An 18,200-nucleotide genomic window follows, 5' to 3' on the forward strand; every position below is an offset into this window, starting at 1 on the left:
GAAAACAGAAGGTGCAAATCAGGTAGATACAGGATTTACGCAGTTAACGAGCGTTTTGAAAGACAAGCAACTTTTTTTTATTCTGCCTCAGTTTGCCAGTGTTGTCTCGCAAAACGAGCAGAATTCAAGCTAATGGGCGGTACAGTACCGCATTTGCCCAGAGGGGCAGGGGCACTGGGGACATTCGGAACAGTTCGGAGCCGTTTTGGAAATACTCCATTCCGAGTGTTTCCGAGGCTTTCCAAGCTGTCCCAGAGTATTTCTGAGGCTCTCCGGCGCCTCCCCCACCTCTGGCCATATGCGGTATTGCATGTAATAGAAGTCAATGCAGAACGAATTATCTTCCTTTCTATTGACTTCTATGGGGAAACTCACTTTGATATGCAAGTACTTTGGATTACAAGCATTCTCCTGGAACGGATTATGCTCGGAATCCAAGGTTCCACTGTAGTGCCAACAGTTTGCACAGTGCTGTACAATGTAGAGGAGGGACAGTACAATTACAATACAGTTCAATACAGAAGGAATGGAAGGGCCCTGCTTGTGGAGCTTACAATCTAAAGCTTTACTAGCTATATTTATTTCTAAATTATAATTATTATTTTGAATGATTTTTAATGATCATTTTAGGATTGTATTTATACTGTTGATCAAATGGTGTTTTTTTGTTTTGTGTGTTTAGATTTGCTTGGTGTTCGGCATTATCCTACGTGCTAAGAATAAATATAAAATATAGAGGAAAGTCACGCAGGAACGGCAGGCAGGCGGGGTGTCTAATTCTGGGTTATATCAGCGATGTACATACATGTGCTGGACCCTCGCGGCTTTTATTTTATTCTACACAATGTAATGAATTTAGATATTCTGCTTGCAACTGCTCAAATTCTAGGACTGCAATTTTACCACCCTAATGTACATACAGCAAATAGGTTGCTAGGCAACAGTAAATGTTAGCGTGAAACATACAATTCTGTTTGGGCATATCAAATTAAAAGCAGACCTTGAATCGCACACTGGATTCGACTGATAAAAATAAAGCCACCTGAATCACGTTCACATAAAACAATGATACTAATATTACACGGAGAGACAAATAGCCTTTATGTGATGTCTGATCTTCTTAACCCCAATCAAAATTGGGCACCGAGAACCAACTGCCGCTTTCCGGAATAACCACCTCCTTGTTTGTCATTTTGATAAGACCAAATGGTTGTTGTTTTCCTTTTTTAATTAAACAATAAAATGTCGGCTGAAGGCACCGCAGACAGCAGATAGCTGCCATAACCCCGGTATTTTCAGAAACGGCGGGCAATCCTCTTTGAGATAAAAGTGGTCTCCGCGATGGATTCACCACAAGATCACTTTTATCAGCAGCGGAGCCGTCGGTAGCGGCGGAGACGATCCGATCCTATCCCCTGAGAAGCCTGGAGCCAAGTGAGGGAAAGATGGCTCCCACTCAGCTCCATATTATTGGATAATTGGATGAAGGAAGCGACGTAAAATGTCACTTCCGCCCAATGGCCTTAAAGGGGAAATTTTTTTTATTGAAATAAATAAGAATTATTTTTTTTTTAATTGCATTTAAGTGTAAGGCTAGGTTCACACTGCTGCGATGTCCATGATCAGATGTGATTCGCACCGCACTGCAGTGCAAATCACATGCGATCTCTGTGCGATGCGATTTCAGCCATACAGACAGTCCGGCCCAAATTCGCACAGGACCCTTTTTTTTGGTCCACAGCAGAATCGGATCGCATGGGTGTTCACACCATGCGATCCGATTCCTGTCCGAGTTTGCAGATCGCACTGCGATATACAAACTGATTTGGAGGTGTCATTAACTTTTAACTGACACTCCCAGCAGTTCGCATAGGGCAGTGTGAACTGCCGCCGGGAGACATGCGATGCGGGAACCCACAGTGGATTCACAGCGTTCCCGCATCGCAGCAGTGTGAACCTAGCCTAAATGTGAGATCTCAGGTATTTTTGACCCCAGATCCCACATTAAAGAGGTCCTATCATGCTTTTTTTTTCTATTACAAGGGATGTTTACATTCCTTGTAATAGGAAAGAAAGTGATCCAATTTTTTTTTTTTTTTTAAAGGGATGATGTAAAAAAGTTAAATAAATAAGAATTATTTTTTTTTTTCAAGCGCCCGGTCTCGCCGTGCTCATGCGCAGTGGCAAACGCACACGCAAGTCACGCCCGCATATGTAAGCGGTGTTCAAACCACACAGGTAAGGTATCGCTGCGACCATTAGAGTGACAGCAATAATTCTAGCAAAAGACCTCCTCTGTAACTCAAAACTGGTAACCTGTAGACATTTTTAAACGTTGCCTATTGAGATTTTTAAGGGTCAACATGTGTCGCCATTGCATGAGCTGGCGCAATTTTGAAGCATGACATGTTGGGTATCAATTTACTTGGTGTAACATTATCTTTCTCAATGTATAATAAATTTGGCTAACTTTTTTTTTTTTCCAGAAAGTGTATTTTTTCCAAAACAATGGCGTTTGTAGGACCGCTGCGCAAATATGGTTCAACATAAGGTATTACTGACTGCCAATTTAATCTCTATGGTGTCTGAAAAAATATATATACTGTTTGGGGGTTCTAAGTAATTTTCTAGCAAAAATAATGATTTTATCTTGTAAAAAACAATTTCTGAAAAATAGGCCAGGTCCTTAAAGTGGTTGTAAATCCTTACAACACACTTTTTGCTACAAGTAAGCTTATAATTAGGCTTACCTGTAGCTACCTTGGACATCTCCTAAACTTGAACGGTGTAGGAGCTATCCCCTGTATTTGCATGTGCCGACGTCATCAGTACATGTGCACTGAAGCAAACTGAAGCAATGGCACATATGGGCCGTTGCTTCAGTTAGACTGTGCCGTTACCGGTGGCTCCCGCACACCTGCGCAGGAGTGACGTCATTGCGCTTCTGGCCAATCAAATCGCCAAAGCCCGCGATACCCGGAATGAACTCTTGGAGTGATATCGCCGGCCTGAGTGATGAACGAGGACCGCTGCGGGGGGCTTCGATCTAAGATAAGTAATACATAATGTGCTAGTATGCTATGCATACTAGTTCATTATGACTTGGTCTTGCAGGCTTTTATTTATTTGGGTTTACAACCACTTTAAGTGGTTAAAAAACACCCCCTAGCATTTCTGGCTGTGGCCATCTTTATTAAGGGCAGATGATTCATGTAGCATTTACTTCCTGGAATCCATCTGCCCAATGAATATTGATTATTTTTCATCTTCATACTGCATTAGTAAACAGATAGGAAAGTATTTTGTGTTTACTTGTTTTTTTTTTTTTACATGCTACACAGCCACAGCCAAAAATGCTGGGGGGGGGGGGGGGGTAGCATTTCTGGCTGTGGCCATCTTTATTAAGGGCAGATGATTCATGTAGCATTGTAGCCATCTGCCCTTAGCTCAAGCATGCATGCAGGAGAGTTGCTTAGCTGAGAAAACCCCTCCTCCTCTCCTCCCTTCCTGAAGACTCCTAGGATGTATGACTACATTTGCCTAGGCAAGAAACCTGGAAATAACTGAATAAATGTAAAAAAAAAATAAAAACACAAGTAAACACAAAATACTTTCCTATCTGTTTACTAATGCTGTATGAAATAAAAAATAATCAATATTGATTGGGAGAGTGAAGTTCCACTTTAATCCTAACCCTAGACCCACTCATTCTGTAGACGTACCTTATTTAATCAGTAACCCAAAATCAATGTGTTTGTAGTAATAGCTCTTCACTAAAAAATACCAGTGGCCAGCTGAGGGTATTCATCAAAAGTGATCCACAAAATACAGTATGTGCTCCCCTTGTTCACACTATAGCTTCCCACAATGCAACAAATAAATATTATATGACATGGGTGGTATGTATCTTAAAGCCTCTAACAAGCTAAGCCTTTAAAACACTTGATATTATAAATACTATGACATGGTAATCATCAAAAGTAAGTAAAAAAAAAAAGAAAAAATACTTACCCCAAAACACAGATTTCCCCTTCTGAACATCCCGCATTATCTACCACATCGGCGAGGACCCAGGGCCTTGCGGTCCAAGCGCCCCCATTACACACATAGCAAGAACAGAGCTGTTTTCTGAAGAGATTATACCCCGGAAACAAATTGTTCATCAAATTTTATGGACCAAGATCAAAGCGATGGGTGGTTTTACTATCTGTAAAGTCTCCAACGCGTCTCGTAAAAGTGAAGAATAAACGATTTTGATCACACCTTGAAAAACATCTCCTTATTTCGGGCAGGCAGATTAGATAGATTGACACGGGCCAACTACAGGGATAAAGAAAGATTCTCTTTAAGATCTGTCAACTGGTTGGACGAGTGGAGACTGGTAGTCTTAAAAGAGTCGGGGATCTTCTCTGAATCTGCTTTTTATAATAATGTGTCTAAGGAAGTCAATTCCACAGAAGTCGCAGACTGAAACTGGAAGTACCAGACCTTTCTGATGCCTCCGATGGAGTTCATATCATTATCCCAAAAGCTACTAAGGGATACCTGCTTTTCACTATATTCTTTTTGAAAAAAAAAAAAAAAAGAAAGAAACAGGGTTTTAGATTTCATAGAAACGTAACAGGAGATCCTCATTACACTACTAGGGCTGGTAATGAGGGAGGAAACTGAGTGATAAGTAGATATCAATGTCCGGATCATTTTACAGGCATAATACAAAACACTAGGTGCAGCTATTAAACTTTAAAGAGCCGTCTGCTTTAGAGAAGAGATCAACCGACTACCATCGATCGACCATGACTACCTGCTAGGCTAATCTAGTTATTACCGGAAATATTGCATAAGAAAGGGTGCATAGATTGATATACACATTTACTGAAACCTACTTTGACAAATCAAGTCACCCCCCCCCCCCCCCCGACACACAAATACGATATTTAGTTACACCATAGTTTTGTACTGCTCTTTTTCTCCATTGCAGCCCTCAGAATATTGCTGGTGTAGTGCTCAGGCCTGAGCAGCCAATCGTCAGTTGCAATCATGTCACATGAGCAGGGGCGGACTGACAACTCATGGGGCCCCCGGGCAATAGGAGATTATGGGGCCCCCATGCAATCAGAGATTATGGGGCCCCCATGCAATCAGAGATTATGGGGCCACACAGTATACAATCACACAGTATATACAGACATGTTTCTATTGGCTGAGAAGGTCCTGGAGAGGTGGGGCAGCTATAATCTCTGGATTTTTAGACCAAAAGGATGTCGGTAAGGGACATTTCAGAGACAGATGTAAAAAAAAAACACAGATCTTTACATACTGTCCCTGGTTTTACTGACGCTGGCAACCCTGATGGGGCCCCTTAGTGGCGCGGGGCCCTCGGGCGGTGCCTGAGTGGCTGAATGGTCAGTCTGCCCCTGCACATGAGGAATATCAAAGACCCGTGGGATCCCAACTACAATGGTTAAGTGCTCTCTAAGAGCTTCCATTCCGCACTCCCAGGATTTGCATAGCATAGCAGTTTTACTGCTACAGGGCAGCATCTGTGTGCCAGATCACATATATACACTATATTGTCAAAAGTATTGGAATGCCTGCCTTTACACGCACATGAACTTTAATGGCATCCCAGTCTTAGTCCGTAGGGTTCAATATCGAGTTGGCACATCCTTTGCTGCTATAACAGCTTCAACTCTTCTGGGAAGGTTGTCCACAAGGCTAGGGAGTGTGTCTATTGCCACGTACACACGACCGGACAGCAATCCGTCGGACAATTCAATCGTGTGTGGGCTCCAGCGGACTTTTTCTTCCCAAAAGTCTGGCGGACCTAGAAATAAAACTTGCTTCAAATCTTTCCAACGGACTTGGTCTGGTCTGGTCTGGTCGCAAAATCCGCTCGTCTGTGTGCTAGTCCGACAGACTAAAACCGGCGCTAGAGCAGCTATTGGCTACTGGCTATGAACTTCCTTATTCTACGTCATCACGTTAGAATCTGTCGGACTTTTGGAGTGATTGTGTGTGGCCAAGTCCATTCATTTGAAAGTCCAGTGGACCTCAGCTGCAAAGTCCGTTGGATTGTCCGCCGGACCAAGTCCGTCAAAAAGTCTGGTTGTGTGTACGCGGCATAAGGGAATGTTTGACCATTCTTCCAGAAACACATCTGTGAAGTCAGGCCCTGACCTAGGCGAGAAGGCCTGGCTCACAGTCTGTGCTCTAAATTCATCCCAAAGGTGTTCTACCGGGAATCCGGGATGAGGTCAGGACTCTGTGGAGGCATTCAAGTTCCTCCACCCCAAACTCGCTCATCCATGTCTTTATGGACCTTACTTGTGCACTGGTCCAAATTATTTGGTGGAGGGGGGATTATGGTGTGGACTTGTTTTTCAGGGGTTGGGCTTGACCACTTAGTTCCAGTGAAGGGAACTCTTAAGGCGTCAGCATACCAAGACATTTTAGGACAATTTCATGCTCCCAACTTTGTGGGAACAGTTTGGGGATCCTGTTCCAACATGACTGTGCACCAGTGCACAAAGCAAGCTCCATAAAGAAGGAATTGATTCTGTGTTCCTGCAAATCAGGGACTAGAATCCATCGCTTTGCCTAGTAAAATCAGCACACAGTTAACACACAAACACTGGCTAAGCACACAGGTAACCCTTTGATCACCCTAGATGTTAATCCCTTCCCAGCCAGTGCCATTAGTACAGTGACAGAGCATATTTTTAGCACTGATCACTGTATTAGTGTCACTGGTTCCAGCAAAGTGTCAAAAGTGTCAGTTAGTGTCAGAATGTCCACCACAATATCGCAGTCCTGTATGAGTAGCTGATTGAAACAAAAAATTTCATAAATATATCCCATAATGAGTAGGTGTTAGGGAAGAGATACTACATCCCCAGCAGGTGGTACTTGTAGCAGGAACCCAGCATTTTCCACCTGCTGATGATCCAGGGGGATACAGAATCCTCCACTGATGATGGGCAGAAGTCAGGAGTCAGAAGGTTAGTTATCGTTCAATAAAAATAAACCATATCCATACTGTAGCTCTGTATATAAACTAGACCCCACTCCAATAGCAAATTCTAATATTAGTCCTAGCTTGTACAGGGGTAGTCATAATTCAGGTAGGCCTGGGGTAGCAGGGTAACCAAATATGCCCTTGAGCATGTGGGGTAATAAACAGGGGAAATGCAAAAAATGTGGTGTTTTAAAGTTCTACTTTGAGTAACCATTTAAAAAAATTAAATAATCAGCTGAATACACAAGCTCAGTTATACATCACAGCATAAAGTGATTTTCATCAACAGTAAGCACCATCAGTTTTATCCAGCACTTGGTTGCTATGGGGGCATGAAAACTGTGCAAGCATTTAATTAGCATTCTGCTAGCAATGCACAACTGTAAAGAGATCAATGTGTTAGGAAAACCATTTGACTTTTCTCTGTTCTCAAATCTGTGATCTGTTAAGGATTTAAAGAGCAACAGTAGTAGAATTCTATATGTTTAAAGGGCCCCTGACCCAATGAGTCAACTGTTCAGGTATGAGCCTAATGAACAGCTTTCTCTTACAACTGGCCTTGCTTTTCATTTCAAATGTTTATAAATGCTTTAGTATTTCAACAGCTCCATGTAAACTACTGGCCCCTAAGCACTTAACATTGACGGGAAAGTACATTCCTTACTATTATTACTAACCCCTTCAGAGCCGAATGACAGCGCGGATCTACTTTGCCGGGAGGCCGTCAATAGACACCCTCCCCTTTGCACGCTCCCCGCACGCCCCCTGCAGGGCGTGCATGGCACACGCTGTGATCACTGACTCAATGAGACTCGGGTGATCACAGATCTGAGTAAGGGGTCGATCCCGGCCCCTTACCACATGATCAGCTGTCGGCCAATGACAGCTGACCACGTGATGTAAACAGAAGAGCGGTAATCGTTTTTTTTTTTCTTGCGCTGACTATGTGAGGAGAAAAAAAGTCGATCAAGAGCTTCTGTCGAGGAAACATCGGTCCCGAAGACGAAGAGGCAAAGCCACCTCATCTGTGCCCACCAGTACCGCCTGCCAGTGCCACCTGCCAGTGCCCACAGTGCCACAAATCAGTGCCCACCAGTACATAAAAGCGCAAGCAATCAGTGCCACCTATCAATGCTCACAAGTGCCACCTATAAATGCCCATCAGTAGTGCCAATCAGTGCCACCTAGCAGTGCTGCCTATCAGTGTCACCTACCAGTGCCTATCAGTGCCCATAACTGCCACCGATCAGTGCCCATCACTGCCACCGATCAGTGTCCATCAGTGCCAGCTATCAGTGCCACCTATTAGTGCCCTTCATTGCCACCTATCAGTGCCCTTCAGTGCCGCCCATCAGTTTTACCCATCAGTGCCACCCATCAGTGCCCACCAATGCCACCTATCAGTGCCCACCAGTGCAACTTCATCAGTGCCCATCAGTCCAACCTCATCAGTGCCACCCTATTGGTATCCATCAGTGCCCATCATTGTAGCCTCATCAGCGCACATAAAGAAGGATAAAAATGACCCGTTTGCAAAATTTATTAACAAAATATAAAGCGATTTTGTATTTTTTTTATTTTTTATTTCGTCTATTTTTAACAAAAAAATAAAAAACTCAGAGGTAATCAAATACTACCAAAAGAAAGCTATATTTGTGGGGAAAAAAATAATTTGGGTACAGTGTTGTATGAATGCGCAATTGTCCTTCAAAGAGTGACAGCGCTCAAAGCTGAAAATTGGTCTGGGCAGGAGGGGGTTTAGGTGCCCAGCAAGCAAGTGGTTAAGTGGCACTAAAAAATATGCTAATTTTCCAAAAATAATCCATACATATCCATTACTTAATGGCCCCGTAATCTATATTTCTCTTTGTGTTTTTCTGCCTCCTTGTAATGTCCACTTTAAGCTCATGAACCTCTCCTTTTTCTCCTCACTTCCTCTTGTTGGAAACAAGCAGTGCACGTTAGTTGCAATCATGTGCACTGCTCTATGCATCCCCACAAATCCCATAGTCCCAAGTCTAGGAGAAAGCAAGAGAGAGTGGCTATGTTCCTATATGGAAAATGAATGTTTGCCACCAAAGAAATCGAAATCAAATCACAGCAGCAAAAAAAAAAAGATTTTGGAGATTTGGAGGAAGCTGAAAGCAATAAAAGATATACATCTAAACACATACTTGAATAAAAAAAAGCCTGAAGGACAGTAAACTGGCCCTATGCTTAGAAAGTTTGGGTTAGATAATGAGGTGGGTTCACATTACGGGTTTGATTTAGGGTTGTGTCCACGCTATGGGTTAAATAAAGGGTTCACGGTATGGGTTAGTTTTGGGGGGGGGGGCTTTTATTTGTTTCGGATGTTGGGAAAGGGTTAGGGTTAGCCTCTTAACTTTTTATAGCTGTCTGTATCTCTGCTACTTCACCACTCTGACTTTCTTGTTGACAATTGTAACCAAGAAAGAAAATGTGGGGAAATCTAAATTTCAATTGTAACCAAGACAGAAAATAAGGGGAAATCCACATTTTTGAGTGGAGGAGGAAAGAGCAAATCTTCCCACGGGGACAAATGTTGAAGTGATTCACAAAGCATAGTCTATGATGATACAGTGGCTGGTTGCAGCGTCATTACAGGCTGTGTTATGTTAGGCCTGGTTCACACCTATGAAGTTTGCAGTTTGCATTTTTTCAGTTGTATTTTCCATTTTTCAATACATGTTTTTGATCCATTGAAAGTCTATGGAATCAAAAACCAGAAAAAAGTCCCTTACCCCTTCCATAAAATGCACAGATGTGAACATGATCCATAGGAAACCATGTTAAATGGAGTGTAGTGTGTTTCTGCAAAACTGAAGACGCACTAAAAAATGCATAGGTGCACAGGCCTAAAGGGCAAGCCACAGAGAGAGGGCAATGACTTGTACCCCTGATGAAGTCACATGACCGTGACGACACTTGTAGGGATACGCGCTGGCAAGCTCGGCACTCTTGGTTTTTAATCTGAATGTCATTTTTTAAATGTGAATACCTTGTATCTTTTGTTCTATTCAATAAATCAAGTTGTATAAGACATACTACACTATTCTGGAATCCCCTTCTTCTCCCCTATGCCATCTTACATACACTTTCACTGCGGGAGCTACGAAGCGATAGCGGTATTTGATTGCAAAGGAGCAGACTTGTATCTCCATATTGAAAACGCACATGTATAGGAGTCTGATCACCGTTAGGATATATAGAGGAATTACCTGTGACAATTACATATATGCTGTTACCTTACAGCTGTGAGTTAAGAGGCCATCTATTACCATAGTGCACCGCACAGAAGAGGCCATCACTTTTGGGCTATCACCTTGCACTACAAATCTAAATTGGATGCACGGGCACAGAAGTGTCTTGTAGAGGATGTCACCAGCACAGAAAAATCATACTGCACTTTATCTTCTCTTGTTTTGCATAGAAGAAAGAAAGTCACCTATTTTGCGTATTGCACGTTGCACTTTTTCATCTATCACTCTTCAGAGGAATATTCATCACTTTTCGGTGGACTTTATTAATTTTTTATTTTTTTGTTGATTATTATATTAAGAATTCTATGTGATGCGCACAGTTCCCATTGATATATTTGCTCATTGTTTATTGTTTATGTAGCTTTACTAGGTGTTTCTACTACACACGCCCTCTAGTTTATATTTATACTAGTTATTACTACCTAACAGAGCAGCACTATTTTTGTTTTTGGATTTTCTTTTGTGGTTATTTTCTTTTTTTTTCTTTTGTGGTTATGGAGTAACCTTCCAGTGCTCTGCAACAGTTATTACCTCTTCCTTTTCATCGCAGCGCGGGAATACCTACAATATATAATGACTTGACACCAGCCTCGGTGTCTGTAATGCCACATACACACAATCGACCAAAATTCGGCCAGCAAAAGACCGCTGAGAGCTTTTGGTCTGAAAATACGCTTGTGTGTATGCTCCATCGGACTTTCGGCCAGCAAAAGATTGAGAGCAGGTTCTCAATTTTTCGGTCGGAAAAAGTTCCTGTCTGAAAATGCGTTCGTGTGTATGCAATTCCGACACGCAAAAACTCATACATGCTCAGATTAAACTACGAGACGGAAGCTATTGGCTACTGGCTATTGAAATTCCTTTTTCTAGTCCCGCCATACGTATTGTACGTTACCGCGTTCTTGACGGTTGGAATTTGGTGTGACCGTGTGTATGCAAGACAGTTTGAGTGAAATCCCATCGGAATTCCGTCAGAGCTTTTTCCGACCAAAATTCCGGTCGTGTGTACGTGGCATTACAGCTGATGGCGGCGAATGGCCAGAAGGCCAACAGGAGCAGCAAACAAGCATTTGTACTAATTTGAATCTCTGCTCTTACATAGTTAATCTGGCTGAAAAAAGACACAAGTCTATCCAGTTCAACTAACAGAAAAAAAAAGGAAACCAAAACATACTAGAGAACCTCCATATACACTAACCATCACCAACAGCCGATCCAGAGGAAGGCAGAAAACCCCAATAAAGCATGATCCAACTGATATAATCGTGTAAATCCTTACATCGCATTATGACCAGATTTAGCATTATGCCCTGTACACACGGTCTGACTTTCCGACAGAAAATATGCGATCGGACTGTGTTGTCGGAAATTCCGATCGTGTGAGTGCTCAATTGGACTTTTTCCATCGGAATTTCCGACACACAAAGTTTGAGAGCTGGATCTAAACAAAATCCGATCGTTTAAATTCCGATCGTGTGTAGACAATTCCGACGCACAAAGTGCCATGCATGCTCAGAATAAATTACGAGACGAAAGCTATTGGCTACTGACCTCTTTATAGCCCTGTCGTACGCGGTTTACGTCACCTCGTTCTGAACGATCTGATTTTCCGACAACTTGGTGCGACCGTTTGTATGCAAGACAAGTTTGGGCCAAAATTCATCGGAAAAAATCTGATGGATTTTGTCGTCGGAATGTCTGACCGTGTGTACGGGGCATAACACTACTGATTCCTGAGTCAGCTCCCTACTCGTTGTACAGAGCGTTAAGTGTTGATTTGTTGTCCATTGGACAGGCTGCAGTGGGAGAGGTGACAATGGAGGCTGCATTGGTGGCAGGTGTGTGTAAATTAGAACACTGGCTGAGCAGAATTAGGGGCGCAAAGAGGTTATTTTTCACATCAGGTCTGATTTTCTTCCCAAAAAGCTTGATGCAGCTTAGACGGAGATATGAACAAAGTCAGAAGAAGGTCACAAGCACCTGTGAAAATTCTTAGCCCTTGTACACACGGTTGGACATTCCGACAACAAAATCCGTCGGATTTTGTCCCTCGGATTTTGTCCGAAACTGGTGTTGCATACACACGTTCGGACAAAGTTGTCGGAAAATCAGATCGTTCGGAACGTGATGACGTTATTTCATTACGACGAGACTACGTTCAGGCCAGTAGCCATTAGCTTTGGTCTAGGAATTTGGTCTGAGCATGCGTGGCACTTTGTCCGATCGGAATTCTTTACAAATGATCGGACAAAGTCCAATCGGATCATGTTGTCGGAAAATTTTTATATCCAGCTCTCAAACTTTGTTGGTTGGACATTCCGACGGAAAAAGTCAGATGAAGCCCACACAGTCAGATTATCCGACAACACGGTCCGATCGGACATTTTCCGTCGGAATGTCCGACCGTGTGCACAAGGCTTAGAAGTGCTTCACATTGATCTCAAATGTGAGCTGAAGATACCTGGAAGTATGCTGCATTTGCCAATCTACGCAACATATTACAAATCCTTTGACAGGTCAAGGCAGTTCATATATATACAGTATATATAATTGTAGATGTGTAGCTAAGAGGAGCACCGGGGCTCTCTTGTGTGTACAGCTGCGGCTTCTCTCTCACCCTTGGCCGGCTGCCATTTTATACAGAAGGCTGTGCGAGATCCTGCCGCTCTAGTGTTCCACTGATCCCCCCACCCACCCTCTACCCCCTCCTGTCATCAGTGGTGAGGTCTGTGAGGGTAAAGAGGACTTGGGAATCCAGCCGCTCATTCCCCCTTTCTCCTGGATGATGTGGCCACAGTGGATGGTGGGAAATGTAGCTGTGCAATGGAGGCTATGGGCTGCAGACATCAATGCCCCAGCTGCTCTAGGAGGAGGGGAGACCAGACCTTTTCCTGGACAATTCTGCAGAGATCTGGACAGACAGTGCAGAGAAACAAGAGTGTGCAGACCTGCTGCTATGCATGACTACACTGCGAAAGCACCTGGTGGGGACCGGAGCTATGTGCAGCATCCATAAAGGCTGAGGACTGAGCAACTGAGAGTCTTTGGTGATGTGGACTTTGGGGCAAAGACCTGCTACTCCTACCTGTCTATGCCCACCTTTAGAGAAACTGATCCTGAGAGCTGGTGAGAGTCTGAACGCTGGGACTGAGCCTTGTGAAAGACCTGATCGCGAGGCCTGAGATTTCTAAGACAACAGGTCCCTAAGCGTACTGGACTGGATCCGTTACATACCAGGAGTAGTGAGAGGAACAACTGACCTTAACTTCTTACTGCCTTTAGTTAATGCCAATAGAGACTGATCCTTACCTAACAGCCCTAAATAGACAGCTTCCTCTGCACCAACGTACAGATGGGCCCCAACAATAGCTGGCTAATAGTGACAGTAAGGCACCAGGTAGTTTGTAGCCACCTCCAGGGGTACCTCTGACCAGAGTTCACCATTTTTAGTTAAGCATCCTCAAATATGTTCAGTTGTCTGCCTACTTGTTTATGCCTAGTGTTTGACTTGCCTTATATACTTACTTTGTCTATCCAGCAGTCTGTTCTCTATTTCCTGAATACTGATAAGATGTGGTAATATACTAATGCTTATGTTAAACAAGTGTGAGTGGCCTTCAATCTGTACCCAGGTGTTTCAGTGGGGACCAAGCAGTTTAAAGTGTCATGGCAGAACAGAGAACCGATCGTATCCAGCAGCTCCTGCTGGGGTACAGTGACGTGAAAAAGTATACATACCCCTTGCAATTTTGCACATTATGTCATGTTACAATCAAAACCGTAAATATATTTTATTGCCATTTTATGTGATAGACCAACATAAAGTGGCACATAATTGTGAAGTGGAAGGAAAATTATAAATAGTTTTCAAAATGTTATGTGAAAAATGTGGCGTGCATTTGTATCTAGCCCCCCTGAATCAATACTTTGTAGAACCACCTTTCGCTGCAATTACAGCTGCAAGTCTTTTTGGGTATGTGTCTACCTGCTTTGCACATCTAAAGAGTGACATTTGGGCCCATTCTTCTGTGCAAAATAGCTCAAGCTCTGTCAGATTGGATGGAGAGCGTCTGTGAACAGAAATTTTTTAAGTCTTGCCACAGATTCTCAATTAGATTCAGGTCTGGACTTTGACTGGGACATTCTAACACATGAATATGCTTTGATCTAAACCATTCCATTGTGGGTCTGGCTGTATGTTTAGGGTTGTTGTCCTGCTGGAAGGTGAACTGGAAGGTGAACCTCTGACTCAGTCACAGGTTTTCTTCTAAGATTGCCCTGTATTTCCATCCATCTTCCCATCAACTCTGACCGCTTCCCTGTCCCTGCTGAAGAAAAACATCCCCACAACATGGTGCTGTCACCACCATGTTTCATGGTGGGGATGGTGTGTTCAGGGTGATATGCAATGTTAGTTTTCCACCACACGCATTTTGCTTTTAGGCCAAAAGGTTAAATTTTGGTCTCATCTGACCAGAGAACCTTCTTCCACATGTTTGTTTTGTCCCCAAAGGGCTTCTTGCAAACTGCAAATGGGACTTCTTATGGCTTTCTTTCAACAATGGCATTCTTCTTACCACTCTTCCACAAAAGCCAGATTTGTGGCGTGCATGACTCTTGCCCTGTGGAAAGATTCTCCCACCTGAGCTGTAGATCTCTGCAGCTCCTCCAGAGTTACCATGGGCCTCTTGGCTGCTTCTCTGATTAATGCTCTCCTTGTCTGGCCTGTAGGTTTAGGTGGACGGCCATGTCTTGGTAGGTTTGCTGTTGCGCAATACCCTTTCCATTTTCAGATGATGGATTGAACAGTGCTAAGTGAAATGTTCAAAGCTTGGGATATTTTTTATAATCTAACCCTGCTTTATACTTTTCCACAACTTTATCCCTGACCTGTCTGGTGTGTTCCTTGGCCTTCATGATGCTGTTTGTTCACTAAGGTTCTCTAACCTCTGAGGGCTTTACAAAACATATACATTTATACTGAGATTAAATTACACACAGGTGGACTCTATTTACTAATTAGGTGACTTCTGAAGGCAAGTGGTTCCACTAGATTTTAGTTAGAGGCATTAGAGTAAAGGGGGCTGACTACAAATCCATGCCACACTTTTCACATATTTATTTGTAAAAAATGTTGAAAACCATTTATCATTATCCTTCCACTTCACAACTATGTGCCACTTTGTGTTGGTCTATCTCATAAAATCCCAATAAAATACATTTATGGTTTTGGTTGTAACATGACAAAATGTGGAAAATTTCAAGGTGTGTGAAAACTTTTTCAAGGCACTGTAAGTGCTACAAGTGGGGGCTTGTCTGGGATATCTTTGTTTTCCAAGTAAGTAGCCAAGACAACAAGCTAGAGACAGTCAACATGGACCCTGCTGCCTCCAACCAGTGGTGTGGGGAGAAAAATGGCCTTGCCTGGACGGAAGAGCAGGTCCGCCAAGTAGTTAGGCGCTAGTTACTGATCAGAGAGTGTTCATACTGGGCATGAAAACAGATCAAGTCTCCTCTCACAACCATGTACTACTAATGGAAAAATGGAGTTCCCGTCTGTTTCCAAGGGGACATTCTCCAACTAACCAATGAAGCTGAGGCCTGCTTGATTTTGCTGAGAGTGCCAGATGCCAGTCCAGGGAGCTCAAGTAATGCCACATCTACCAAAGGAACTTTCATGCCAGAAAACTCAGTTACCATATGGGGGAAATTTCTACAAGTGTTGTCAGGTTAGCAGCATGCACTCATGGGACAGCTACAGAAAGCTGGGGCTTTTCTAGGGGACACAGCTGGCGCCTGCTGAAGAAAAAGAGTATGAAACCTGGACAGAATAGGCCATACAGGCTGTGAAAGAGTAGGATGTCTCTGAAGTGCAGATGAAGCAACGTATTATTGAGAGCTTGAAAGGAGTTTTTGCAGAGGCTATCAGGAATCTCAAGTTCAGTCAAAAGCATTGAGCAGCCTATGATTACCTTACTATGCTACAGGAAGAATTTGGGCGAACAGAGAAGACTTCAGGTCTGATTTATCAATCTGAGCATGCCTTTCAATACCAGGGTGAATGCCTGTCTGAGTACATCAGACAACTAAACAAGATGCCAGTCTGGATACAGCAAAATACTTCAGAAAATAGCATGTTGATAAAGTATCCTGAGCTCATTAGAACAGTGAGAGAGCAGGAAGCTACAGTATGTTTGAGGCCAACAACCCTGAGGTGGGGGCACCATCACTTGCCAAAGTTGGGTCAGTAGCTACGATTAGGGTTGCCACATCATCCCTTTAATCCAGGACACATATGAATTACACAGGTCCTGTGGCTGATTTAATGCAGACAAGGCACCACATAAGATTAATTACCACCCTAATTAGCCACAGAACCTGTGTAAGTAATGTATGTCCTGGATTAAAGGGATGATGTGGCAACCCTTGCTACGATGGAGATCAATTTAAAGATAACCACCCTGAAGTCAGAAATAATGGAAATGACAACTATTCTGCCAGACAAAATCACTGCGTTCTCTGGCGGAACTGTTACAGGACCCAATCAGTCTTCAACTTCCATAGCTATTCCTGCTGAGAAAATTAATTGACTTGCTAAAATTCTGGAAGTGAAGCCACTACAAACGTGAATGCCCAAATCACCTGAAGGAAGAAGAGCGCTCACCGAGGCTACATAGAAAGTTCTGAGAGTTGGCCAGGTCTGACTACCTCAGCCAGCTTCCAATCATGTTGGAATGCAAGAAAGAGGAATTAGCCCCAGGCTTTAGGAGATGCCCCTTCTGACAACCCAGAGGGTTGAATAAAGATGCATGTTCCTGTATCAAACCCCACTGTTCAAGAGAAAGTTACCGTCAGTCTCCAAGACATCGTCAAAAGCATTGTTTTGGGCACCAGGGATAAAGGAAGCAAGACAAGTTGACTAGACCTGCTACATCCATCTACACAACCAGAGCAACTGACAAGTTGATAGGCCTTTTCCTCTGTGGTACCACTGTTAGTGGAGGGGATTTACACAGAGCTCTTCTCAACTCAAGTGACTTTGCTAACTCAAGACTTTAACAAGCACGTGAAGTAAATTCCTCTTCAAAAATTGGAAGACTTAGAAGTCCAGGGCATTGGAGCAAAGAAGTACCCCTGTGACGGTTAACTGCATATCAAATCACTTAATCCACTATCCTGTAAATTTTAGCATACTGGCTGCTGTGTTTTCTCAGCCACCATGGTTGCTTGATCATAGGGACAAACACAAGCTTTGTGAGGCAAATGTTGGCCCCTGTTGCTCCCAGAGGTGGTTTGTTGGCAGAGCATAGACAGAAAGAGCCATCCATTCCACCAGCCAAGAGGGTGCAAAGGGCAAAAAAGGTGATCCGTCCACTCCAGTGACTGAACTATGACACACTGCTTGACACACTTGCTCACCCCCTGGCAAATCAAGGTGGACCTGTCAGTGGTCTGTGGTCAAGGCAACCCCTCTCCCTCTGGCAAATGATGGGAGGTTCCCTTGCCAGGTTCCTGTTTAAATGCTAATTATTTACTTTTGAATGACTACTAACCTTATTTTGCATCTTATTGTATATTATCAACATCTCTTTTGTTACTGGACTCAGTCTCTTGTTTTGGGGACCAAAACTTCTCTGGTGGGGGAAGAGTTCATTTGGGTACCCAGAAGGAGACCTGAAGGAGTGCCTGGACTCTCTTGTGTGTGCAGCTGCAGGCTTCTCTCTCACCCCCCAGCCAGCGGCAGACAAGCTGAGTAAGATCTCACTGCTTTCCTCTTCCCTCGCTTGCCCCCCGTCATCAGTGGTGAGTTCTGTAAGAGCAAAGAGGACTCGAGAGTGCAGCCGCCCTATATACTAATACTTATGTTACACAAAGCTACATTGTATCTCCTGTGTTTCTCC

General features: G+C 43.4%; 1 protein-coding gene across 1 annotated transcript in view; it reads right to left on the bottom strand.

The window, feature by feature from the left end:
* The window catches only part of LOC143924770 (ankyrin repeat and fibronectin type-III domain-containing protein 1-like), a 552,097-nt gene that overhangs the window by 450,776 nt on the left and 83,121 nt on the right, over positions 1-18,200 (bottom strand). The window lies entirely within an intron of this gene.

This window comes from Lithobates pipiens, unplaced genomic scaffold (genome assembly GCF_037356315.1).
Source record: "Lithobates pipiens isolate NorthernLeopardFrog02 unplaced genomic scaffold, aLitPip1_a1.2 Scaffold_22, whole genome shotgun sequence".
Classification (NCBI taxonomy): Eukaryota; Metazoa; Chordata; class Amphibia; order Anura; family Ranidae; genus Lithobates; species Lithobates pipiens.